Source organism: Rhincodon typus, chromosome 10 (assembly GCF_021869965.1).
Source record: "Rhincodon typus isolate 14 chromosome 10, sRhiTyp1.1, whole genome shotgun sequence".
Taxonomy (NCBI): domain Eukaryota; kingdom Metazoa; phylum Chordata; class Chondrichthyes; order Orectolobiformes; family Rhincodontidae; genus Rhincodon; species Rhincodon typus.
This window is the reverse complement of record NC_063341.1, coordinates 68,008,742-68,034,873: the sequence shown is the minus strand read 5'-3', so window position 1 is coordinate 68,034,873 and position 26,132 is coordinate 68,008,742. Positions and strand designations below refer to the sequence as shown.

Sequence of the window (26,132 nt, the reverse complement as noted above, 5' to 3'; positions counted from 1 at the left end):
AAGAAGGTTGATATACTCCTAGCCTCCGCCTTCCCCTCACTTGCACAGATAGACATCTTCTGAGGGCAAATCAGCCTCTGCTTCTAGATTTCTGCCATCATTCCTGACAAGCAGCACAAGAGCATATGCAGCCTTTAGTGTGGTCCCATTAGATCTCCTTTCTGTGTCTGTAGAGGCGTGCCTAGCCTCTGCCCAGCACCATTATCAGAGATTCGAGGTAAGATTGGGAAACTGCTGACGAATTGGATGTTAATTTGTGTCTCTGAAACTGGACAAGGCACCAGTCAGACCACAGCTGTAATACTCTTAACAGTTTGGGGACCCTTTTTTTTTATCTAAGGAAAGATACGTAGTAAACACTTTATTGTCCGGCATCTTTGGGTACCGGAGTGCGTCAGTTGATCGAACATTCCGGATTATCAAAAGGTTCCCATAATCAATTTAGAAACATCCACTAAGTAATAGAAATGTGATGTAGGGGATATACACTTCATTTACAGTCTAATAATGCAACTTTGCCTTAAATAAAACTGAATGGCAGAGAGCCTTCTCGCCACTGACAACTGGGACATCGCAGTAGATCATGGAATTTGAGAAGAAATTGCATCAATTGTTGCTATTTCATGCGGCCATTTAATTGAACAACAAGCATATTTACATTGAGGTAAACAAATTAAAAAAAACTACAATAATTGGACAGAATAAGACTATAAACTTCACGGTATTTGAGGTGTATAATTTTGGCCGGTTTGAAGAAAGTGCCGGTTCACGAGGTGCTGGTTAAAACAAACTTTGCTGTACTAAGTCTGGAGAAGGTTCACTAGGCTGAACCTGGGTATGCAGTGACAAAGAGAGGTTGCGTATTGAGCCTGTACGCATTGGAGTTCAGAAGAATGAAATGTGACCTCGTTGAAGCAAAACTCTAAGGGAACTTGACCAGCTAAATGCTTTTCAACTTTTAGGAGGGTCTAGGACCAGAAGGTATGATTTGGAATAAGTGGTTGTCCTTTTAAGAGCGATGAGGAGGAATTTTTTCTCCTGGGGGTAGTGAATCTGTGGAATTCTCTCTCTGAGGGCTGTCGATTTATTTATTGTCGCGTGTATTTTGGTAACAAAATACGGTGGAAAGTGTTTTGGTGCTGCCACTCACCAGCGCCATCTTAAAACACAGAGAAAGAAACCAGAACGTAGAATATAAAGGCAGAAAAACGAAGAAATGAAGCGTCCCAACTTTTATAGTCCTTCTTAAGAGCTCCACCAGGGGTCCTGGGCGTGGTGGCCGGGCACAAGTCCCCTTCACCGCAGTGTCGCTACTGGAACGAAAGGTGGCACTCTTCAATGCCATCTCGCCTCCACCGATGCCCGCGCCCAATGCAGACACCATCGATGCTGCCATGTCTCGTTCTGGGCCCAAACTCGCCTCTGCTGCAGTACCCATGGGTCGCGTTAGGACCGACGCAGGGGCCCGCGGGAACACAAACACGCCATCGCCACACGTCCGTGCTGCTGGGTTTATTTGAGTTGGCGCTCCCGGGCCCCCCGGCTGATCCTGTTGTCACGATCAAGTTCCTCACCAAGAGGTAAGTAAAATAAAATACAGGGTTGGGGCGGTGGGGAGGGAATAAAAAAGAAGTGGGGGCGAAGAAAAGAACAGAAATGAAAATAGGAGTGGATGAGCTCTAGGGTTGGAAGTTCTACTCCACTGCTGTCTTACCAGAGTATAGTTAAAAATATTCAAACCTGAGCTAGACTTTTAATTAGTTGAGGGTTATGAGGAAAAGGCAGGAAAGCGGAGTTGAGGATTATGAGATCAGCCATGATTTCATTGAACGACAGAGCAGACTCAGTGGGCTGAATGGTCTACTTCTGTTCATACATCTCGTGGTCTTATTGAATTTACTCCATTTCTAGAGCTCAAAACCGAGGCTTTTTAAAGCTCATTTAAAAGGCCCGGAGCTTCCAATGGCCTACCTCTTCAACACACCACACTGCTCTCTGGCCAACATCTCTGTCTCAGCCTTGCTGCAGTGCTCCAGCGAAGCTCAGCGCAAGCTGGAAGAACAACACCTCATTTTCCACTTGGGAACTGTACAACCTTCTAGATTCAATATTGAGTTCAACAATTTTACGGCTCGAGGCACCTCTCCCATGTCCTTACTCCAACCCCACATCCCTTGGCCTTGTTATCACATGATCTGCTATTACACACATCTCCTTGCTAGCCACTAATTGCTCCCAATACCAGCCATTCATTCTTCTAGGCTGACTGTTATCCACTTGTTTGTCTGTTCTTCTCTCTCTTTTTGGGCTCTATCTTCACTGATCATTTACTCCTTACCCCCTGCCGCATCCTGTCTTTTGCATAAAAAAATTCAGCTTTGTCTTAGCTACCATTAGTTCTGAAGAAGGGTCACTGGACCCAAGAACGCTAACTTTGATTTCTGTCCACAGATGCTGCCAGACTTAGAGTCTTTCCAGCAATTTGTTTTTGTCTCTCATTGAAATTCATTAGTCATAGAGTAATACAGCATTGAAACAGGCCCTTCGGCCCAACTTGGTCCATGCTGACCATGGTGCCCGCTCAGCTAGTTCCAATTGCCTGCATTTGGTTTGTATCCCCCTAATGCCTTCTCATCCTTGTTCCTACTGCAAATGTTTTTAAAATGTTGCTATTGTGCCTGCCTCAACCACTTTCTCTGGCAGCCCATTTTATATATGCACCACTCTCTGCGTGAAGAAGTTGCCCCTCAGGTCCTTTTTAAATCTTCCCCCTCTCACCTTGAACCAATGCCCTCTCGTTTTCAATTCCTGGGAAAAAGACTCTATATGCATTCATCCTATCTATGCCCCTCATGATTTTATGCACCTCAATAAGGTCACCCATCATTCTCCTACCTTCCAAGGAATAAAGTCCTATCCTGGCCAACCTCTCCCTATAACTCAGGCCTACTAGTCCTGGCAACATCCTCGTAAATCTTCTTTGCACACTTCCCAATTTAACTATGTCTTTCCTATAACAGGGTGAACAAAACTGTACACAATATCCACGTGCGGCCTCACCAATGACTTATACAACTGTAACATAACATCCCAACTCTGATACTGAATGCCTCTAACGATGAAGGCCAGCATGCTAAATGCCTTCTTCACCACCCTGTCCACCTGTGACACTGCTTTCAACGAACTATGTACTTGAATTCCTAGGTCCCTCTGATCCACGACACTCCTCTGGGCCGTTTTAATAAGTCCTACCTTGATTTGACTTACCAAAGTGCAACACCTCACACTTGTCTGCATTGAATTGCATTTGCCAATCCTCAGCCCACTTCCCCATCTGATCAAGACCCCTCTGTAATTTTTGATAACCTTCGCTATCAATGATACCTCCTAATTTTGTATCATCTGCAAACTTACTAATCGTGCCTCGTACATTCACATCCAGATCATTTATGTAAATAACAAAGATCCCAGCGCCGACCCCTGTGGCACACCACAAATCACAGGCCTCCAGTCCAAGAAACAACCTTCAACCATTACCCTCTGCTTCCTACCATCAAGCCAGTTTTGAATCCAATTAGCTAGCTCTACTGGATCCCATGCGACTTAATCTTCATTACTAGCCTGCTGTGTAGGCCTTGTCAAAGGCCTTACTAAAGTCCACATAGACAACATCCACTGCCCTACCCTCATCCTTCCTCTTGGTTATCTCTCTTCAAAAAAAACTCTAAGTGATTTGTCAGACGTGACAACCAGCACAAAAAACCCATGCTGACTATCCCTAATCAGACTTTGACTCTCCAAATGTTGGTTGATCCTGTCCCTCAGTAACATCTCTAATAATTTACCTACCACTGATGTCAGGCTCACTGGCCTGTAGTTCCCTGGCTTGTCTTTGCTCCCTTTCTTAAACAATGGAGCAACATTAGCCACCTTCCAGTCTTCTGGAACTTCAGCAGTGGCTAATTGTGTTCTTAGATGAGAAAGATGGCTGAGCATATTCTGAGAATTGAATACATGATCTGCCTATTTCACGGTTATTTGCTCTCAGGAACTGCTGTCCTTACCTGGTCCGGCCTACATGTGACTCCAGACCCACAGCAATGTGCTAACTCTAAAGAATTAAGAACAGTACAGCACAGGAACGGGCCCTTCAGCCCTGGAAGCCTGCGTCAACGTATTTTGCCCTTCTGTACTAGAACTGTCTTCACTTGCAGGATTCATGTCCCTCTATTCCCTTCCTGTTCATGTATTCATTTGTGTGTTTCTTGAATGCTGCTACTGTGTCTGCTTCCACCACCACCTCTGGCAGCATGTTCCAGGCACTCACCACCCTTTGTGTGAAAAACTTGCCTGGCACATCTCTTTTAAACTCCCACCTCCGCCCCCTCCCCCTCAACATTTGCACCTGTGTCCCCTAGTGATTGACCCCTCCACCCTGGGGGAAAAGTCTCATACTTTCCACTCTATCCACGCCATTCACAATTTTATAAACTTTGTATCTTGACTGCCCTCTGGGCAATCAGGGATGGGCAATAAATGGCCTGACCAGTGATGTCCATGTCTCACGAACAAGTTAAAGGAAAAGTTTATTTGCTGAGTCATGGGCTGATCTACGCACAGCTGACTAGGCCTGCATTGGACCTGAATGTGTTGCTCAGCAAACTGTTAGAGGTTCTGAAACCAAATAAGGATTTGTTGCAAAGACTGTCTTTGCTGTGTTGTTGTAAACAATCCTTTTGGGAGGATGTGGGGAAGAGACAATAAAATGGGCTGCAACATGTTTGCCTTAATGCTGGCAGCAGATTCTTGGTAACTATACTGAAAGATGCCATGAGCTTTATTAAGATTCCTTGTCAAGTAATGAGTTTTACTGTAATTTGCGGTGCTGTGTGCACTGTTAACCCAGGGCCTTTTGTACCTAGGTCGACTGTAGGCTTAGCTTGATGGAATTAAAGTTTCTCTTCTAAGGTAGTTCTGACGGATATTTGAAAAACATGTTTAAGTAGTCTCGTCTCCACTGAGAAAAGCAAAATCGTCTTTCTTTTTAGCACCAAACAGGCAGTTTTCTGAGGTTGTGTTTTGAGAAACTGATCTTGGCACATTAAAAATGACTTCCATATATAATGTATTTCATAACCTTTTGATATCCCAATGTTTCTAGAATGAATGAATTTTGAAGGACACTCGCTATTGTTACATTGCCTACATAACAGCAAACGACAAGCTCCTACAAAGAGCCATGTGTTAACAACCAAACCAGTATTTGGAAGGAATAAGGTCCTATTTCTTTACCCAGAAGATACCCGAAAGAAAATTTTAACTGGTGGGAATACATTTGCATGTGACAATACCTTATCGAACTGATTAGTTTAGTGGAACTTTTTTAAAACTTGCTTCTTTACAACTGGAATCCTAACGAATAGAGACCAATGCATGTCAGTACCCAGTGCTGTAGAGCACTGCAATAGGTTACAAGGTCGTCTTTTCTTCTTTCTTTCTTTTCTTTTCTTCTTGCTTTCTCTTCTTTCTTTCTCTTCTTTTCTTCTTTCTTTTCTTTTTCTTTTAGTTATTTATTTATTTGTTTATTTATTTACGTGGAAATAAGCTGGACCAGCTTCATACCACCACTTTTACCAATAATGCCTTTTGGGTCATTGAGAACTTGTTCTTTCTCTTTCCAAATCAAAGTGTGGGGGCTGGAGAGAGAAATTCTAAAATTTATGCAGGAAATAAAACTGAAGTTATTCAAGGTAATTCAAATGATGGAAATGCATATCTCTCCAAAATAATCCAAATACTGTAAGTTGTCCTGGCTCACGGGAGTAATACCCTGGAAATTAAGCCCCGTTTTCCCTGGAGTGAAAGGCAACAGGAAATTGATTTTATAATAGGCATGTAAAATTCTCCAGTTTACCTGATTTGCAGACCCAGTTTGTTAGAAAGCGCAGACTTGGCTTCCGTACTTAACAAGATTACTGTTTATTATAAGTAATTAGACTCTTGCTACAAGCAAACAGTCATAAACTGCTGTACAATACTACAAATTAAAACTTTCATCCCCCTTTTATAAACTTCTTATGAACACCCACACGCATGCACACAAACAGACAGGGGAAAATAAGTTATAGACGGGAAAACTGCAAGGCTATTTAGTGCTTCCCATTAATGAGTTACTGAGAAGATCCTTATGATTCTTTATGCTTGTCAGAACATTGCTGAGCAGCCCTCTTTCTCAAGATGTTTCCACTGTGGTTTGTGAGAGGGAAAAGATGGCTGGTTCATTTAGAAAGGTTCTCCGACTTCTCAGTTAAAAGTTACAGTACAACAACTACTGAAGGAAAGACAAATTGCTTATTTTCAGATTTTAAAGTGGTTTTCATGCAGTAAACTTGCATTTGATGAAACAAAAGCCTTTTTTTAAGACTCACTGGTCAGTCAATTTAAACCAAACAGAGGATTGGTGGCAGCGTCCTTCCACCGACAAGTACCAGAGTCAGAAAATTGATCATCCTCATGCCACAACATCACTGCAGGAGTTCTTAAAGATAGGGTCCTAGGCCCAAACCACTTCAGTGAACATACCTCCAGCACGAAGTCAGCAATGGACATGTTGCTGATGCTTGCACATGACTCTATACCATTCCTCACTCTTCAGATACTAAAGCAGTCTGTACCTGCATTCAGCAAGACTTGGGCAGCACTGAGGCTTGGGCTGATAAATGACAAGTAACATTCATGCAGTACACAAGTTCCACACAGTGACCATCCTCTTGATTTTCAATGGCAGTCTTTGCTGATTTTCCCCACAAGTATTGGATGAGCAAGTGGAAGGGTGGGTCAGTAAGTGAGTCGATGGTGGAGCTGTGGACAGCGTGGAGGGCTGTTGTAGGTTGCAACGGGACATTGACAAGATGCAGAGCTGGGCAAAGAAGTGGCAGATGGAATTCAACCCAGAAAAGTGTGAAGTGATTCATTTTTGGAAGGTCGAATTTGAATGCAGAATACAGGGTCAATGCAGGATTCTTGGCAGTGTGGAGGAACAGGGGGATCTTGGGGTCCACGTCCATAGATCCCACAAAGTTGTGACCCAAGTTGATAGCGTTGTAAAGAAGGCGTATGGTGTGTTGGCTTTCATTGGCAGGGGAATTGAGTTTAAAAGCCGCGAGGTTATGCTGTAGCTCTAAAACTCTGGTTAGACCACACGTGGAATATTGTGTTCAGCTCTGATCACCTCATTACAGGAAAGATGTGGAAGCTTTAGAGAGGGTGCAGAGGAGATTTACCAGGATGCTGCCTGGACTGGAAGGCAGGTCTTATGAGGGAAGGTTGAGGGAGCTAGCGCTTTTCTCATTGGAGCGAAGAAGGATGAGAGGGGACTTGATAGAGGTTTACAAGATGATGAAAGGCATAGATAGAGTGGATAGTCAGAGACTTTTCCCCAGGGCGGAAATGACTATTATGAGGGGGCATAAGTTTAAGGTGATTGGAGGAAAGTATAGGGGAGATGTCAGAGGTAGGTTCTTCACACAGAGAGTGGTGGGCATGTGGAATGCACTGCCGGCAGTGGTAGTGGAGTCAGATACTTTAGGGACTTTGAAGCGACTCTTGGATAGGCACATGGAGGATGGTAAAATGTAGGGTATGCAGGATAGATTAATCTTAGTTGGATAATAGGTCAGCACAATGGGCCAAAGGGCCTGTACTCTGCTGTACTGTTCTATGTTCTATGTTCTAAGTAGGGATGGGTAATAATTGCTAGCCTTGTTGATATTCAGAGATCCCACGAATTATTTCAGGATAAAGGTAAAATATTTGGAAATAATTTTCAACATGTTGAAGAACCAAAAATCAGGTGTCATTCTGAGGATGCTGGAGACACTCAATATTTTTATTAGTACAAATGTCAGGTAGACAGAGGGGCAGTGTTTAATTGGCAAAACAAGACAGAATCTACCTCCTCCCACGTAGTATATGAGTAACAAAGCAAAAATAGAAATTTCTGCAAAAAGATGGCAAACAATTCTGCTATTAATACTTTCTTTCTTTGAGGTCCAAAATATGAACACACCTGTTTCTTTAATTATATTAAAAGCCTGGCCTACGACTTTGTAGACACTGTCATTTCATTTTTTGTGTATTTTTAAGTTCTGGACTGAAATGAGAAAGAGAACTGTTTTTAAAACTAGCATTTTAAAAGATTGATGCATTTTTTGAAAAGTAAATAAACTGAAACTTACAGCAAGCGTTGTGTACACAGCTGTTTGAACAGACAGGAATTGAAATGAAACAATAAACTATATAAAAGGAAGAACTACAGATGCTAGAGATCCAAAACAGAAAAAACAGAAGTTGCTGGCAAAATTCAGCAGGTCTGGCAGCATCTGCGTGGAGAAAGCAGAGTTAATATTCCGAGTCTGGTGACTCCACTTCAATTCCTGACATGAAGAGGTTGACCCAAGGGGTTCTGTACAGAGGCAGCTGGATGGGAACAGGAAGTCAATTGGTCTATGGACTAGTGACTAGTATTGATGGAGGCCTTCTGCCTGCTAACAGCCATATGATTGCTGCTTGATAACTGAACAGTTTGGGGATGTGAACAAGATGGAGAGGAGTGTTTTGATCTCTACTGGTACAGGAGACGACTGTCTGGGGCAGTAACAGTCTAGGTTGGATCTGCCCTGCTTTTTGTTGGCGAGACCAATCTTACAAAGTTTGGCACATTGTTAGGTAGATGTTCATGTTGTAACTGCACTGGAACAGCTTAGCCTATTTCTTTTGTAACTTTCACTATATCCAGTGTGATCAGACTTTCTAAACTTTCACGCGGAATGTACTGGATTGTCTGAAGACTGGTTGCTCTGAATAAAAACCGAAAGAATTGCGGATGCTGTAAATCAGAAACAAAACAGAAGTTGCTGGAAAAGCTCAGTTGGTCTGGTAGCATCTGTGAAGAAAATAATCAGAGTTAATATTTCAGGTCTGGTGACCCTTCCTCAGAACGGTCCTGAGGAAGGGTCATTGAACCTGAAATGTTAACTCTGATTATTTTTCTTCACAGATGTTCCCAGACCTGCTGATTAATTTTTCCAGCAACTATTGGTTTCTCTGATACTAGAGAGTTGAGCGGTTGAGTTGAGAGTTGACTCGGCATGTACTTTCACCAAATGCTTCAGCCCTGACTTTTGCACTAACGCTGGATGCCATCATTTTGCAGATGACCATGTCCATGGAACATGTCCCAAATCAGTTAGTGTGTAACTTTGGAATATATCCTGCCAGTGCAGGCAAGCCGAAACTAACATGAAAAATATACTAGTTAGCAGTAACATGCCAAACTCAAAATATCCTAAACTGTTGCTAATTCATTTCTGGAACATGCTTGTGTCCTGGCTGATTACTGTGCAGAAAGTATCTTCAGATGGGTCAGTTTTAATTCCAGGTTTTGGAGCTTGACCAGGAGGGCTCTTGTGGTGCAATGGTATAGTGTCCCGACTCTGGGCCAGGAGGCCTGGGTTCAAATCCCAACTACACCAGAAACTTATCATAACATCTCTGAATGAATTGATTCAAAAAATGTCTTTTATTTTTAGAAAAAGGTGGAACTTGAGTAGTAGTGTTGCTGTGGCGCAGTGGGAATGTCCATACCTCTGATCAGGAGGTTAGCACTGCAGGCATGTGTAATAGCCTCCAAACAGGTCGATTTGCAAATATCGGGAGCTTGAGCAGTAGCTGGTGTCAGTCTGGTGCTTTGTGGAGAGCAGGTTTTTGAATGTAGTCACGTCTCAGCATAAGACTGTGCCTGCAGAGAGGAAATGGGTGATTGCCGGGCAGTGAAGGAAGACCAGACACTGTGAAGGAGCACCCTGTGTGGAGTTGGTCTCCCACTGGTATTCAACACTAAATGCTGAGGGTGAGGCTTGTTAATAACATTAAAGTCTATGAATTAAAATGAACAATGGTTGCATGGATGTACCAGGGTGCAATAATGATCTCCTACAACCTCTTCCATCAGGCAGAAGATACGAAGCCTGAACACATGCACCTGCGAGGTTTAGGAACAGCTTCTTCCTGGCCGTTATTAGATTGATAAATGGACTCTTTAGCCTCAAATAATGCAGATCTTGCTAACGTTGATCTTGCTAACATTGATCTTGTGTCGTGTGCAATGTAACCTGTATGCCTCTGTCTTTTTGATCTGTACATCCTTGCTTACTATTATCATAGAATCCCTACGGTGTGGAAACAGGCCACTCGGCCCAACAAGTCCACACCGACTCTCTGAACAGCATCCCACCCAAACTCCCCTCCCTACTGTATCTCTGTAACTTTGCATTTCCCATAGCTAATCCAGCTAATTTACACATCCCTGGTTAATATGGGCATTTTAGCACATCCAATCCACCTTGACTGCACATCTTTGGACTGAGAGGGGAAACCGGAGCACCCAGAGGAAACCCACATGAGCAAGAGAAAATTTTGCAATAAAATTCAGTGTCCCAATCGCACCTCTTTTATACAAAGCAGTTTTTCAAAATGTGCGAATAGGATTCTGATCTGCCTGTACTGCTTGTAAACAAAGCTTTTCCCTGTACTTCAGTTAATGCGACAATAAATCAATCAATCAACTAACTGATGAACGGTTGTTTTTCACAATGTATGCAGTTGTGTTCCCTGGATATCTATTACAGCCATTGCTTTTCTCCATGTATATTCATGAGCGAGAATTGGATGTGCAGGGCACTATTTTAAAATTTGAGGATGACAAAAATATGAAATATTGTGAGCTTTGTGGAGAATAGTGATAAATGTCAGAATGGCATAGACATATGAAATGGTTGGATGTGTCACAGATGAAATATAATGCAGAGAAGTGTGAAGTGATATAGTAAGAAGGATGGGGGGAGAATATAAAAAACAGAATTCTAAGGGAAGTACAAGAGCAGAAATACCTGGGAGTATATGTGCACAAATCAGTGAAAGTGGCAGGACGGGTTAAAAAAGTGTTTACTGAGACATGCTGGATCCTGGGCTCTGTCTCGGTTTTATACATGTTACACAAACCCAGATATTATAATGAACATTTTTATAAAGCACCGTCTCACCCACAGTTTTGAGCACTACATTTTAAGGAAGGATGTGAAGGCATGAGAGAGGGTACAGACAAGATTCATGAGAATTGGCTTCAGGGATGAGGAGCCTTTGTTATCTTGATGGAGAAGTTGAGACACTGTCTACCTGAGAGAAGAGAAAATTCCAAGGAGATTCTCTAGAGGTTTCTGACAACAGATATGTAAGAAACTATTACCATTTCTGGAATGATCATGTTCCAAAGTGATTTGTCGAGTAATTATAAAACGTCTGCTTAAATGTATGTGACTGATTTTTTTTTCCCCAAAGTCTATTTTCCAAGCCCACTTTAGACAACTTTCTTCATTCCTCTGCTTTTATTTAAATTGAGGACATTTGTTCAAACTCTAGATGCTTTCCCTCAAATGAAATTCAGAATTCAACAATGTCGTGATCACCTCTCATGATTCTTAACTGTGAGATCTCTTAATCCCACCTCATTATACATTAATAGGTTTAAGATAGCTTGTTCCTACAAAACTTCTGCTCTAAGAACCAATCCCTGATGAACTATGCAAATACATCTACCATGTTACTCCGGCCCAACTGATTTGTCTGGTCAGTATGCTGATTTAAAATCACCCATGACAATTATTGTGCATGTCTTACATACCTCCATTACTTTCAGATTTATACTTTGAACAACAGTGGAAACAACTCTTGAAGGACTTACAGACAACTCCCAGCAATGACATCTTTCCCTTGCTATTCCTTATTTGCACACAAACTGATTCTTGGTCTCGAACTATTGTATGTATATCATGACTCCCCACAACAGTGATACTGCCCTTTATTAGCAAAGACTACTCCACATCCTTTCTATTTTGCTTATTTTTCCAGAACATTGTCCTGAATATTGAGTTCCCAGTCTTGGTCACCCTGCAACCACTTCTCTGTAATATCTATAAAGTCAAATTCATTTATTTCTATTTTTGCATCAACTCATCTACCTTGTTACAAGTGCTGTGTGTATTTATAATAAAATGCCTTCAACTTTGACTTTTTACAATGATTACTTACTCTAGTTCTAATTTTTGCTGCACTATTCTGCATATATTTTCTACCCTTCCTGTCACACTTGGATTATCATTTACTTCTTTGCTACACTGTACCTCCTGTCTTTTGTTTAACCCCTGTCCTTGTATTTTTCCCTTTGAAGAATACGCGAGATGTGTCCGATGTTTGGGATTTAATTTACAGGGGGTGGCTTGCGGTTGAACAGGGGTTCATTAATCCCTCATTATCTTTATAGGCATAAGAGCATAAGGCTGTGACTTTCCTCTGCCCCTTTTTGAAGGGTTGTTTGAAGTTTCCTTTGCATCCTCAGGTAGGACATTCCATGGGTTAGTCTGTCCACTCAACCATCTGAGTTACAGCCAAAAATGGCTGTGGCTGTATCAGCCCTCTCTTTATTTAAGATACATGTTTTGAGTTATGAATTTAAAAAAGAACTAAAAGTATCTCCTAGGGTTCAAACATTCATGGCAATCTTTATTCCAAAGTTTGAGCATATTCATATTTACGACACACATTTAAAACAGAATTCCTCATTTGACTTTTTAGATGGACTTTCTCCACCTGTCTTTCTACGCTTTAAATCTCTCCCAAGAATCTTAACCATTTAATTTATGCTTTCTACTAAATGTACCCTTTTTTATATTTCTGTCTTTAACATTGCCTGCTTCTATTTATCCATTTGTCTAAATTGTTTCTATTCTCCTGTATTCTTCCTTAGCACCTTGAGTTCCTTCCAAAACCAGCCCCTTCATAAGTCTATTTTGACTATCTTGCTGGTTAATTGTACTTTTCCAGTTCACCCACAATGAAGGTAAGATTAATTTAGCTATAGATTCCTAGTTTATTCACTTCCCCATCTTATATAGAGGTTTAACTTACTCCACCCTTCTATCCTTGTGTGCAATTCCAATTTGGGAAAATTAAATTTGGGTGTCTTTGCAATGACCCCTCTGTATTTGTGATGTATAGTCTCTATTCTTCTTTGGTTCAGTTTTCCTTTTGGATTCTTTGTACCTAGTTGTGGCTAAACTGCACTTGCTTTAACTTTTTCAGTTAAAGCTCAGGTAAAGTACTTAACATCTACACCAGTCTCAATTTAGAGAATGGCTGTTATCCCTAATCACCGAAGTGGCCTTACCTCATTTTTATTTTTATTTGCATATTGATACTTTTCTTGCCTTCAAAATTAATTTACTTTTGTTTTGACTTACACTATGTACCATTTTATATTTTTTTGACATCTTCTGTATTGTTCCCCAAATTATTCTTGTGCTTAATATTGTTTCCCTTTATAAAGAAAATCTTCCTCTAATCTCTCATTATCTACGAAACCTTTGCTGTTGAGACATCCCTTTGAGTAGGAATGTCTTAAAGCTACACCATCTAATACATTGTTAAATACCTCCTTACTGGGTAGTCCACTGTATAATTGCTTTTAGCTAGCTAATCTAAGTCTCCTTTCTTATCAGCGAATTTTCTAGTCAAACATTTTTATCTCGTCTTGGAGCTTCAGCTGTCTGATGAAGAGCACTCTTGCCTTCAAGTCGGAAGCCTGTAACTTCAAGCTGCACACCAGGGACCCGAGGACATGATGGGATGAAGCAATGACTCAATGGTTAGCACTGCTGCCTCACAGCACCAGGGACCTGGGTTTGATTCCGGTCTTGAGTTACTGTCTGTGTGGAGTTTGTATGTTCTCCCCATATCTGCATGGGTTTCCACTGGATACTCCTCCTACAGTCCAAAGTTGTGGTTACGTTGGGTGGATTGGCCATTGTAAATTGTCCTTTAGTGTCCAAGCATGTGCAGGCTAAGTGGATTGGCCATGGTAAATGCAGGTTATGGGGATATGGCTGGATGCTCTTCGGAGGGCTGGCACCGACTCGATGGGCTGAATGACCTCTTCTCTACTGTAGGGATTCTATGGTCGAGATACTTCATTACAGTACTGAGGATACACTGAACTATCTGTCAGATGAGATGTTGATCCAGGACTCAATCTGCTGATACTGCATTTGGATTACATGGGGTAATCAGCATAAAATGTGAAGCATTTTGCAATGTCATGGGGATGTTGAGGCACCAAATAAATGGACCGACTAATGTTCTTTGAAAATTGTTTAAAAACCTGCTTTGTATTCGAATCCAATTAAACCATGGCGGTCATTTGCTGTACGTTTCCTTGTTATACTTTAGCTATCCAGGACCAGTTCTCATTATGCATCCTTTGTTGTGTATCAATAATAATTAGTTGCCTTCTTTAAAGCCACAACATGTACTATATGACCAAAACCCTGAGGCAAGTTGGTTCTATCTGTCAATTAGATAGAAAAGTGAGTTTCTGAACAGCACCTGTATTGTTTATGGAAATCCAGATCAAGTGGCTTGAGTTTTCTAATGCCATCTGCCTGAGGTAACCTTCTGGATTCTTTGACTCCGTGGGTTTGGTTTAGAATGGTGACTGAAACTCTATCCAAAATACTGTCTGTATTTTAGCTGTTGTAAATCGTAATATCTATTTAGAATCTTTGAATTACAATGAAGGGTGTGACTGCAAGTGAGAAAGTCATAGGGAATCCAGAAGGAAGCCATGAAGGGATCTTGCCAACAGGTTTGATGTTTTTGTAGCTGGTGTGAATGTGGGCAGGGACTGAAGGAAGGATGAGCAGACTCATCACAGTACCATAGTGTTGGAGAGTTAAAAAGACAGTGGTAGGGGCAACATAGTTAGAAGAATGAATACCATTCTCCGCAGCCAAGAGTGTGAGCCTCAAAGTCCAGTGTTGCCTGTGTCCTAGAGATAACAAGGTGTAGAGCTGGATGAACACAGCAGGCCAAGCAGCATCAGAGGAGCAGGAAAGCTGACGTTTCGGGTCTAGACCCTCCTTCAGAAATGGGGGAGGGGAAGGGGGTTCTGAAATAAATAGGGAGAGGGGGAGGTGGATAGAAGATGGATAGAGGAGAAGATAGGTGGCGAGGAGACAGACAGGTCAAAGAGGCAAGGATGGCGCCAGTAAAGGTGAGTGTAGGTGAGGAGTTAGGGAGGAGATAGGTCAGTCCAGGGAGGATGGACAGGTCAAGGGGGCGGGATGGGGGTGGGGCTTGAGGTGGGAGGAAGGACAGATTAGGGAGGCGGGGACGAGCTGGGCTGGTTTTGGGATGCGGTAGGGGGAGGGGAGATTTTGAAGCTTGCCTGTGTGCTGTCAGGTTGAACAATATCTCACCTAGGCAGGAGAAGGACGATTCAATTGTAGTATTTCATGTGGGTACCAAGGATAGAGGTAGGACTAAAGAAGATGCTGGGCATACTAGATAGGCCAATAACCTGTCACGTACTCCTATCCCTGTCCCCATCCCCTATCTTTAGCATATCTTCCAACCTTTACCCAGCTACAGTCCATTCTGCCAGACCTGTTGAGTTTCTTCAGCAATTTCTATTTTGTTCTAGATAGGCTGGGGTTGTTTTCCTTCGACCAGAAAAGGCTGCGGGGTTGGGGGGTGCGGGGAGTGAGGATCTGAATGTGCAAAGGTGTAGAAAGTTACGAGGGGGCGTAAATAGTGGAGAAACTATTTCCCTTAGTGGAGGGGTCAATAACCAAGGGGCACAATTTTAGGGTAACGAACAGGGGGTTTAGGAGGGTTTCAGGAAAAGCTTATTTTTGATTCAGAGGGTGGAGGGAATCTGGAATTCCCTGCCTGGAAGGGTGGTAAAGGCAGGAACTATCAAGATATTTAACAACTATTTAGATGAGCATTTGAACCACCGCAGCATTCAAAGCTATGAGCTAAGAGCTGGAAAATAGGATTAAGATAGATGCTTGATGACTGGTGTGGACATGAGGGGCCAAATGGCCCTTTTCCTGTGCTCTGAAAGCTCTATGTATGCTAGCAAAGTATGAACAACAAGGAGTTAAATAAAGAGGCAGAGCCACAAACATAGTAATTCCTAGATTTTTACCTGCCATGATCACATTGGCCTGAGGTAAATAAGATTGAGGGTTAAATGTATGGCTGAAAGACTATGGTGTTGACTTGTGGGACACTGGAACTTGTGCAGGGGAAAGAGGAAGCTGTACCTATAGGACAGTCTTCTCTGAAGCATACTGCGACCTCTGACCTGACACATTATATAACTACGGCTCTAGGAAGGGTTTAAAATTAAACAGTGTTGGAGGATCACGAGTGAAGCCTGGAGAAGTTAGAGAGTCAGGACTTTGTTTCTGCACTGTCTGCCTTCTTTTAAAAAGCCATGGATCTACATAACCCCCAACTTTCTCTGCCCCTAAACTTCCTTTTAAAATTATATTGTTAACTCGTATTGTTTCTAATCCAAACATATTCCAAAATGCATGATTTCAACATCCCTATGCTAAATTACATCTGCTTTGTGCCTGCCCATTCTCCCTGTTACTGTGCACCTCAATGTTTTACTATGTTTCAAAGGCTCATGCTGTCTGCACTGAAATTACACCATTAATATATATCAAGAAAATCCTATTGACCTTGGAGACACCACTGTAGACTTAGCTTCAGTCTGAAAAACAACTGTCCCATCAGTACTCTGCTATCTGCTGCTCAGCAACGTCTGGGGAAAATGGTTCTCCTGAAATGTTGTAAATAGAGTAGCATTGATCTCCTCTATTTCTTAATTTGCAGTTAGATATTTTACATAATCAAGAGTTTTTTTAATTATATGACTGTTTATTGCACCTCTCTGGTTGCCCCACATTTAAAATGAATTCATTTTGAAGTGCAGTCAGTATTAACATGTGAACAAATGTTCACTCAGTTCGCACATAGGAAGGTCCCCAACACAGGAATAAGATGGAAGACGAAGCATGTTTTTTTTAATGGGTCTTAGCTGAGGAACGTATGTTAACTATGACAATGAGATAATTCATTTTGCTAATTTAGTCATGTAATGAGACATCACATGCACATGAACAGGCAGCTGGGAGCTTACCCCTGCTGACATGTCTTATGAATCCACATGGGAGAAAAGTCTTTGAAATGTCTTTGGAGGGCCTGCAGGGTGGGGCTTTGAGCTGTCGCATTCTATAACAGTCCCTTCAGTCTGTCTTACATGACCCAGCTTTCTGAACGGAATATCCACTTTGTCCTAACTTAACCATCCATTTCTTCTAAAACTTTCAATTTTTTTCTGTGGCTTTTCAAATTCAGTTCTTTAAAAAAGCTGTTCTTAATTCTGTTTGTGTTGCTTTGGGACTGGAGTCCAGTTCAGATCGTACTACTTTGTAGGAAAATCATGATTCCAATTCTGTACTCATTGACCAGAAGATCATTAAAAATTGACTGGTTTTATAATGACAAATGACAGGCACGATATTTGCTGAGTTCCCTTTTTATTGTGAGAATAGTAGAATGGCTGACTGTCATCCCCTGGTTGCTTTTGTGTTTTCGTCTCTGTGTGTGGATGCTTAGTTATTTATTTTTATGGGCACGTAGACCACAATTCCTCAGTCTTGCAGCCAGGTTTAAAAATAATTCATCATGTTCTCCTCTCTCCTATTGCCTTGACTAGAATACCAATGGGGCCAGGGAAAAAATGAATTATGACTCATAATTCATGAAGAATTTATTGGAATTTTCAGTTGTGGAAATGATCTCGCCTCTTCCTTCATTCCGGAGGCAGTAGTTTCTCTGAAATCATCCCAAAATCTACATTTCATGTAGATACTAATCTTGGAGTTATTGAAATTCTTTTCTTTAAATAAAAGACTAACTGTTTCTTCAACTTTTTAATTTCTTGTGCTCGAGCAGTCAGTTCCCACATGGCCATGCTTGTGTGCAACTTCCTGATTGAATGTGAATAAAACCAGATTTTCTAACAGTTAGTTATTAACACAAGCTGCTTTGTGCACAGTGAACTCCTGGCACTTTTAGCATACTGACTTCCAGCAACCTGTTAAATAATAATCTGATGAATTTTAATTGTTTTCATACAAGATGTAGGTGATCTTCAGTGCCATAACTTCCACTCATTGTTAATCCTCAGCATATGCAAGACGGTTTTTGTTGTACAGTGTAGCAAACTGGCTGAGACTCCTCTTAAAAATCCCAGGTAACAGCTTAATTGGATTTTTGTGGCTAATCTTGCAGTGTGACTGTAACTCATTTGGGAGGGAAGAAAGTGCAGTATTAGCAGCTCCTCATCTAGACGTTCTGTCTGCATTAAAAATGATGAGAATTCTAACCAAACATTGACATGTCCATATTTGGGTTACCATTGTAAACATTTGACGTTTGTTTTCCTCTTGGCAGCAACTTTGATTTTAATGCGTCAGAAAAGAGCTAGTGTCATAAACCCCAGTGTGTATTTTTAGACTCCTTTTTGTAATATTTACGGTCATCGATGAAATAGTGCCCTGTAGATTTAAAAAGCCACAGTATGTTGTGCCTGCCTCACTAATTATGTGCCATTTAAGGGAATGCCTTTGGGGAACTACATCTGGTCAGGAGGAGAGCGATATACTCGTGAATTCAATTTAATTAGAGATCTGTTGTCCAGACTAAAAAAGACCAAGAAGAATTAAACTATTCACCATCCATATAAGATATCCTTTTTAGCTTTGTTGAGATTTATGTATGGAATTAGATCACCGAATGCAGTGGTTTGGCACTTTTCTGTCAAAGTCTAGAACTTGATTTTTTGATGTATTTCCATGTCACTCTGTGTCTTTAGTAAGTTCACTGCAGTATGCATGCCTGTGCCATGCCCCTCTATCAATTTCCCTTCTTGTACCAGGCACATCCTTTTCTAGCTCCTTGTGCCAAGTATCTTCCATGTCAACTCACTATATCTCTTTCTATATAAGTTCACATGCCTATAGTAAAAGAAGGTTAAAAAATATGCATCCAATCTACCAAACCTTCACTTTCTCATGGAAGGTATCCCCGGGACCTGGTCATGTGTATCTGAGGACATTGTGGGATACCTAGGGAAGAAACTGCGTGGTCCCTGGCAGAGATATTTGTATCATCAACAGCCACGGCTGAGGTGCCAGAAGATTGGAGGGTGGTTAATGTTGTGCCATTATTTAAGAAAGGCTACAAGGAAAAGCCAGGGAACTATAGACCGGTGAGCCTGACGTCATTAGTTTGGAGTCATGGTTAAGTTTTTGGAGGGGATTCTGAAAGACAGGATTTATGTGCATTTGGAAAGGCAAGGACTGACTCAGGATAATCAGCATGGCTCTGTGCATGGTAAATTGTGTCTTACAAACTTGACTGAGTTTTTTTTTGAAGAGGTGACCAAGAAGATAGATGAAGACGGAGCAGTAAACATTTTCTACATGGACTTGAGCAAGGCTGTTGACAGGGTTCTGCATGTTAAATTGGGTAGTAAAGTTAGTTCACATGGGATCCAGGGAGAGCTAGCCAATTGGATGGAAAATTGGCTTGACAGTAGGAAACGATGGCGGTAGAGGGTTGTTGTTCGAACTAGAAGCCTGTGCCACAAGGACCGGTGCTGGGTCTAGTGTTGTTTGTCATATATATAAATGATTTACATGAGAATTTAAGAGGCAGGTTAGTAAGTTTGCGGATGACATCAAAATTGCTGGTATAGTCGACAGTGAAAAAGATGATCTAAGAGTACAACGAGATCTTGATCAGCTGGGCCAATGAGCCGAGGAGTGGCAGATGGAGTTTAATTTGGATAAATGCGAGGTGTTGCATCTTGGTAAGGCAAACCAGGGCAGAATTTCTATAGTTAATGGTAGACCCTGTGGCGTGTAGTCGAACAGAGAGACTTAGGGGTGCAAGTACATAGTTCCTTGAAAGTGGCATCATAAGTAGACTAGGTGGTGAAGAAGGGATTTTGCATGTTTGCCTTCATTGGTCAAAACATTGAGTATAGGAGTTGGGATGTCATGTTATGGCTGTACAGGATGTGGTGAGACTGTTGTTTTAGAGTTCTGTGTACAGTTCCAGTCATGCTGCTATAGGAAGGATGTTATTAAGCTGGAAAAGGTGCAGAAAAGATTTACAAGGATGTTGTCCGGGACTGGAAGGTTTGAATTATAAGGAAAGGCTAAATAGGCTGGGACTTTTTTCCGTGGAGCATAGGAGACTGAAGACTCTTCTAGAGGTTTATTAAATCATGAGAGGCATAGACAAGGTGAATAGCCAAGGTCTTTTGCCCAAGGTAGGGGAGCCCAAAACTAATGGGCATAGGTTTAAGGTGAAGGAGGGAAAGATTTAAAAGGGATCTAAGGGGCAACTTTTTCACACGGGTGGGGCAAATATGATATGAACTGCCAGAGGAAGTGATGGAGGTGAGCAAAGTAACGACATTTAAAAGACGTTTGGACAGGTACGTGAATTGGGGTATCGGCCAAACGCAGGCAAATGGGACTAGTTGAGTTTAGGATATGGCATGACGAGTTGGACTGAAAGGTCCGCTTCTGTGCTCCCTGACTCTATGGTTACGTTACCCCCGGGAGAGACGGTATAACAGAAAGCAAAAATCTGTGACGAGTTCAGGAAATATTACATGCCTAATACAATGTAAGTTAAACTAGTAAAACTCTAATTTTGAAACTATGCTTTGAATGTGAGGAGAAAGTGCTGCTCTACCTATTGCTCCAGAATAAGCGACACCCTTAACCTTGCATTCTAATGAAATCTTTGTAATAAAGGATAGAATAGTGAAGTACCTATGAAGATTAGAATCCAAAGGGCATTAAGTTCACCAGTTTGTTCCTTTAACAGATGATTGGGTCTCTGAGATTGCACCAATCTTTGTGTTCTCTCATTAGGGTGATTATTCATTTTTGTTTTCTTCTTCAGTGCCTTCAAATTGTAAAGTTTGATGGAACATATTTGGTCTTGGTAATTTTGCTTTGGTTATGGAGCTGCAAGTGACCAGGAAGTTCTTGATCCTGCTGAAAATTGACTGATTTTACTGACTTAGACCTAGCATTTTGTCACATAAGACATTGTTGAATGTTGCAAGGTGCTGAACATTCCTGTGTTTCTCAAGATACACAGGATTCTCCTGACTGTGGTTACAAATTCTTTGTGAGCTGCATAGTTTACACCATGTTTGTGGCATTTTGGGCCAGCCAGTGAAACTGATCATTACCTCCCATAGCCAACTGTTAAAATGGGTTGAAGTATTCAGAAGTTTTGCCAGATTAGTAGAGTTGACTGGCTTATCACCAGCTTCTGACCTGTGAGACAGCTTGCAGCACTATCGGTGAGTAAAACACCTTAAAACCACACTGTTATTCTCTTGCTTCTAGTTAATTCGAACTTCTGGTGACACTCGCTGTGGATTTATCTTGCATTGCAGATTGGATTGCATGGGCTGGTGAGTGTGTGAAGAAACATTAAATATATTGAGCATATTGTGAATTGCATGCAATTTCAGGGTGTAATGAGATATGATTACACCTTGAAAAGCTATCATGCTTCCCCTGATAGCAATTAGGTAATGTCATAGAATAAAGAGGGTGAAGAGTACATTTTATTGTTTGTTTCATTTTTTTTCAAGAGCGATGCCTAATTGTACGCTCTTGTTTAAATTAAGTGAGCAAAAAGTCTGAAGCACTCAGCCAGTAGAGCATCTGGATTGTACTAGATTGCAACAGCAGGAACTCTTGGTACAGCAGTATTAGTTTTCACTGAGCGATGGTCAGTAAACTTAACCTAAATGTGGGAAAATAAATACATTAGCATTCAACATCACTTTCAATCACCGTCACTCTCTAGAAGGTGGGTGAAAGGGTTCACTTGTAATGCCTTTATCTCCGAGTTGAGATCTGGTATGCAGTCATAAATTTTTACTTTACTGAATGATTCCATTTGCTTTCATTCCTACAGAACAATCAAGGGCAGGGCTGTGATGTAACATAATTTAAACTCTTTGTTATCTTTGTGGAGTTGGTTTGGACAAAACTTGGTGATACAGTATGGTGTATTATTGGGTCAGGATTTACTGTTGAGAGTCAATAATGTTGAAGATTCAGTTGTTTATAAATTACAAAACAAGGTTCAAGAAAATTTCTCCAATTCTAAGAAGGAACATTTGTGTGTTTATGTGACCATGCTAAGTGAAATGACTAGCCTCTAAGGTTTTGGAGTAGATTTGTAGCTCAGGTTGTGGGTGTTGAGGTTGGTTGGCTCGCTGAGCTGGTTCTTTGTTCCGCAGACGTTTCGTTACCCTACTGGGTAACGTCCTCAGTGCAGCCTCCGATGAAGCGTCGGTGTGTTTTCCCTCCTGGTTTTTAAACTCTGGAGTCCGTTGAGCTGGATTGCTTCACTTCCGGTTTTCCTTCATAGTGGAGTGTATATGGCGTCGAGTTCTATGTGTTTATTAATGGCTTTCTTCGTGGAGTGCCAGGCTTCTAGGAATTGCTGTGCGTGTCTCTGCTTAGCTTGTCCCAGGATTTTGGTGTTGTCCCAGTCGAATTGGTGGTTCTCCTTATTTATGTGGATAGAGATGAGTGAGTATTAGTCATGCCTTTTTGTAGCCAGTTGGTGTTCGTGTACCCTTGTTGTTAGTTTCCTTCCTGTTTGTCCGATGTAGTGTTTCTCACAGTCTCTGCAGGGGATCTTATAGATGACATTGGTCCTGTCCATGGTGGGGAGTGGGTCTTTAGTTCGGGTGAGCAGTTGTCGTAGGGTTGATGTGGGCTTGTGTGCCACTCTGATGCCCAGCAGTTGTAGGAGTCTTGTGGTTAGTTCCGATGTGTTCCTGATGTAGAGTAGTGTGATGAGTGTGTCAGGGCGTGTTGTATCTTCCTGATGTTATTCGTGTAGGCATCTTCTGACCCAGTTTTTTGGATATCCGTTATCCTTGAAAACCTGGAAGAGGTATTCTTCTTCCTCTTGGCGTAGTTCTGTGTTGCTGCAGTGAAATGACTAGTTTTGTTTTTTATGGTGCTGATTGGAATATAATTGTTGGTCAGGGCAAAACTTCTTGTGTTCCTCCTCTAGCAATACCATTGTATCCTTTTCAGGTCAAACTGGATGGCACACTTTGTCATCTCATTAAAAAAGGTGGTACTTGTGCTACAGTGGTATCTCACGATATCTTCTCATAATACGTCATTAATGTTGACTTCAATATTAAGCAACTTTTCATTATTTGTAACGTAATATGCTAAGCCTTCCATTTTGAGTCACAACTAGAGCTGGATTTTGTAGACATTGAGATTTCTGTGATTTTCCTCCTCCCTGTTCCTTTGCCAACTAAAAGGTTGGGGGCGGTGTGGGGAGGGAAGTGGGCACAAAGCCCACCCATAACCCTGTCGGCTGCCCTGCAGCAATGTAACATCGGTTTTTAAGGTGAGACTTCCACATCTTTCTCTGAAGGAGGTCCTGTCAGAAAGATCCTTTCATAGGGCTGAGAGACCAACTGGCAAACAGCTACCGAGCTTCTTGCATGTGTGCCCATTCTGCCCCCAAAGGTAAATTAGACAGAAGTGCCTGAAATGGCAGAATTTGTGATTTTTTTGTTTTTTTTTTCCTGAGGGAAATCGTGAGAGTAGGGGACGGATTTGTGCCCACTAGCCCCAGGTACAGACTGAAGACAGCCACCAGTTCAGAGTACCAAGTTGTCTGGTAAGAATGGCCAACCCTCTAGCTCCCATCTCCATGGCTCCTTTATAGCTCAGAGCCAACTTGATGCCAATGCATGCCCCCCCACTCTGTGACCTTGCACTCTCCATGCCAACTCATTTAGCATCCATTATAAGTATACCTTAGGAGCCATGCTAAGGTGAAATAAAAGAAAGTTCTAAATATTTTAAAATAATATTTTAATGGAGTACACTTTATTTTTAAAAAAAACTCCCATTCAGTACATCTAAAACTCCTCAAATACTTAATCCCATAAAAACAACTATTTTTTGTAATCATTGTCATTAAGACAATTCATTTTTCAATACCCTCTTTGGGCTGTAAATCAAACTGACAGCTCTCATGAAAAACATCACTATTCATTCTGCTATAGTGATAGCACTTAATGTTATGTCAGCAAGCAGCTATTGAAACTATTAGAGCAGATCAGTTTCAACTCTGAGGCAGATTTTTTTCCACTTATTAAAGGGCTGCTCATTTTAAATAACATGGCAGTTCTTGCCTAGCCCAGTGTTTTCAGGTCTGTAGCTCTGATTCTCTCTCACTGTCTCCACAGATGATGAATACATGAGCTGAGTATTTTGAACTTTCAGTAAAATAGTTTAGATTTCTGATATTCCAGTTATTCACTTTTGCAGTGGAATTCTTGCTGTAATTGTTAATAGAATTGTTAAATTGTTACTGTGCCCCTTACCTCCGAGTTAAAAATTTCCAGCTTGTGGTCCATTTGCAGCTATCGAATTCATTTGTTTGACTTTGCTCTTGCTTAGGAGAGCAAAGAAACAATAAAGGTCATTTCAGTCACCCTTTGGGAAAACACTCTCATCCATAATCCTGTGGTGTGGCACAGTGGCTCAGTTCAAGGACTCCGGCTGAATTCCAGCCTATGGCAATTTGTCTGTGGAGTTTGCACATTTTCCCCATGTCTGCAAGGGGTTCTGCCGGGTGCTCAGCTTTCCTCCCACAGACCAAAAACGTGCAGGTTAGGTGGAAAATTTAGCATTGCCAACCCATTGCATCCAGGGATGTGCAGGCGAGGTGGGTTATAAGGATAGGGTAGGGGGGGTGGATCTGGGTGTCCTGTTGTTTGGAGGGTTGGTATGGACCCGATGGGCCAAGTGGCCTGCTTCCATACTGTAGAGATTCTACAATCATCACTAAAGCAAATCAACAGTGGTGTTTTCAGTGGTGCAGCTGGTTGCTATCTACACATAGGATTAGTTCCTTCTGTTTTCATTCCAGCTAGATCAGCTTTTTTGGCTGATGTTAAAGATTTTATACTGCATTACAAATTGAAAAGGCTCCTTCGGTTGCACCTTTCAAACTCTACCACTGGAAAGGTAGGGGTGGCACACCTAGGAACACCCGCACCTCATGTTCCCTGATAAAGTTGCATGCCATCCTGATTTGGAACCATCTCCCCTCTTCCTTCTAGGCCACTGTACCAAATCCAGAAACACCATCTCTTAGCTAAACTGTGGGTGTACCCCCTACTCAGCATGGATTGCAGCTTTGAAGATTCATTACCACCTCCTTGGGGATGATTTGGAATGTGCAGTAAATACTGTCTTTGCCAGCAGTGCTCGTGTCCTCTGATATTTTTTTTTTTTTTTTTTTTTTTTTTTTTTTTGGAACAAAATCCTCCCTAAAGCGAATAACAACAAAACTAGAGGACATTGATATGAGAGTCACGGAAAAATCCCAACAGAACAATTCAGTTGAGACATCTTAACCCAGAGAGTGGGACGAATGTGGAGCTTGCTGCCATGTGAAGTTTTGTGGCAAAATGGCATTGATGTGTTTAAGGGGAAGTTGGATGAACGCATGAGGGAGAAAGATCTAAATGAGGAAGACCAGGGAGAGGCTTTACTTGGAGGAGAAATGTAGTTCGGCCACATCTGGAGTATTGTGTCCAGTTCTGGTCGCCTCATTACAAGAAAGATGTGGAAGTATTAGAAAAGATGCAGAGGAGATTTACCAGGATGTGGCCTGGAATGGAGGGAAGGCCTTACGAGGAAAGGTTGAGAGAGCTAGGGCTTTTCACTTTAGAACGACGAAGGATGATAGGTGACTTGATAGAGGTGTACAAAATGATCAGAGGTATAGATAGAGTGGACAGCTAGACACTTTTTTCCCAGGGTGGAGGTAGCTATTACGAGGGGGCATAGTTTTAAAGTGAGTGGAAGTAGATATAGGGGAGACGTCAGGGGTAGGTTCTTTACTCAGAGAGTGGTAGGGGCGTGGAATGCATTGCCGGAGCAGGTAGTGGAGTCGGCCTCATTAGGGGCATTTAAGCGGCAATTAGATAGGTATATGGATGATAGTATAAGGTAGGGGTGGCGGTTAGATAGACCTTAGGTTTAGGGTAAAAGTTCAGCACA

The 26,132-nt window shown here is 41.7% G+C and overlaps 1 protein-coding gene across 11 annotated transcripts in view; it reads left to right on the top strand.

The window, feature by feature from the left end:
- LOC109929888 (volume-regulated anion channel subunit LRRC8D-like) overlaps positions 1-26,132 on the top strand; it is a 148,953-nt gene that overhangs the window by 101,955 nt on the left and 20,866 nt on the right. For 4 of the 11 annotated variants that reach the window (XM_048601920.1, XM_048601914.1, XM_048601913.1 and 1 more), the window contains one exon: positions 21,411-21,478. The exons of the other annotated variants lie outside the window; for them this stretch is intronic. The gene's annotated coding sequence lies outside the window, so the exon portion shown is untranslated. The remainder of the gene's footprint in view (positions 1-21,410; positions 21,479-26,132) is intronic. 11 annotated transcript variants of the gene reach the window in all.